We start from the raw sequence: 2,166 nt of genomic DNA, 5'->3' as shown, positions 1-2,166 counted from the left end.
CTTCTTGGCTGACCCTGTGACTCTACTAGAAATGGGGACTCTGTGCCAGAGTCTATGCAGGCCGAGCTCTATCTACCTCAGACTTCCTTCTCGTCTTCCTCTGCCTGAACAAAACCCTTGTGCCCTCTCACCAGTCCTTCCTGCTGTTGTCTACTCGGGGGCCCCAGAACCTAGAGACTGGGTATGTAGCTGCTCTGGATCATCCTTCCTCTCCCTGCCTCTATCACCCTGCCTCCAATACCTATGATGGATAGGGAGGTTGACATGGTGACTTTGTGACTTGCCCTTTTGCTCACTGCCTTCATGTTGACAGTGCCAAGAGGCAGTCATAGGACCTTTGCAGAGGTTTCAAATAAGGCCTCCTTGTCCCTCAGCACAGCTCTCCTCACAGAGATCCTTAGGGGTCACCTCAAGGACCTCATCATTTTTTTTCACTAAGAATGTAGCAGAGGGAGTGAGGTTACCAGATCACTAAGGGTGAGGAGGCCAAAGGACCGGAAAGCCTACGTATGGGACACATGAGGCCAATTGTGTGCCCTCGAGTCAGCCAGGCAGTAGCAGGGTCTAGAAAGGGATGGAGATCGTGCACTGCTGTCAGCATCCTCTGTGGATGGAAGCAGTCCAGGCATTCTTGGCCATGTGACAAGCTGACCGATCTTGGTGACAACACAGAACCATCTATTGTGCTCACGCATTCCATGGATCAGACCCTTGGGGAGTGTGGCATGACAGAGCTCCTGGAAAAACGTCAGCACTGAGGCAGGACTTGTGTGATGGAGACTGAAATTATCCAGAAGCATCCTCACTACTGCCTGTGGTAATTGGTCTGGAGGACTCTAAAGGCTCATCTGCAGCTGTTCACAGAACCCTTGTATCCGTGGATATCTGACTTGGGGCTCCTCACATGTGGTAACATCAAGAGGAGGTCTACTATCCTTACGGAGGCGCATCTTTTCGAGAGCATCTACAGGGGCCAACATTAAAATATGACACCTATGTTTGTAGATCAGAGCTCCTGCAGCAGAGAACAGTTAGAAACAAGGACATGGCCCCCGGCTCTTGGAGCATTGAGGGTGGTCTTGGTCCACAATGACATCATAGCACTTGCAGTGGCAAGGGGATTTGCAATGGGGAGGCAGTTGCATTTAAAAAGGTTTAAGAACCTTCCAGTGAAGGGTGAACAAGCTTAGATTTACCCCCAATCAATTTTTCTTTGTTCTTTATGCATGAAAACAAATCTGATAAAATTGTTCTTAGTAAGTCTAAAATAGATTTTTTAATTCATATAACATGCAAATGCCTCACAGCACACTGTGTTGAATTGGTGGGCTTTTGTTTTGTTTCAGGAATTATTTGAGAGAATATCTTGAATATTTGGTATTTTAGAATTCATAAGATTCCATTAGCATACTGTGGATCTCTTGAATCACAACTGAGAGATGCAGCTGGGTCCGAGCAGGGGATAAGCGTTAACCCAGCGGCTGCTGAGGAAGCCACCAGACAATTCTGACTCCTGCCAGAACTCTCCCCAAGAAGCCCTGTCCTGAAATATACCCTGTCCTTCTGAGGGCCCCACCCTGCAAATATAGTAAAATGGTTAAATCACTGAGTTTGGGCAGCTTGTCACACGGCAGTGAACAACTGAACTGCCCCTGCTCACAGAAGATTGTGGTACCTCCACCCCCTTCTAGACTTTGTCAGCTGACTTAGGGACTTCCTCACTAATGATGACCCATGATCTTGACCACTTTGAAATACCATCTCAGTTAACAAATGTCTGGATTCCTTGACATACAGGAATACAGGTGAGGGACAAGGAGCCTTTATCTGACACCACATGATCTGTGACTGCCTCTTGGCACTGTCAGCATGCAGGACATTGAACAGAGGGGCAGGTCACAAAGTCACCATGTCAACCTTCCTGCCCATCATAACCCTAGAGTGTTGGGTGAAGGGCTATGCAGGTATTGAGAGGCAGGAACCCCCAGAGCAGCTATGTCCCCAGTCCCTATGCTCTGAGGTCACTGAGTGGACAGCAGCAGTGAGCATTGGTGAGAAGACACAAGGGCTATTGTCCCTAAGTGCAAGCAGTGGCAGCAGAAACCGAGAAGGAAGTCAGAGGTGGCCTGTGGCCCATCTATCTGGGACCTTCCTAAGACCACCAAG

The sequence above is a fragment of the Chionomys nivalis genome, chromosome 5, assembly GCF_950005125.1.
Source record: "Chionomys nivalis chromosome 5, mChiNiv1.1, whole genome shotgun sequence".
Lineage (NCBI taxonomy): Eukaryota > Metazoa > Chordata > Mammalia > Rodentia > Cricetidae > Chionomys > Chionomys nivalis.
The sequence above is the reverse complement of the archived record's forward strand: the minus strand, read 5'-3'. Positions refer to the sequence as shown.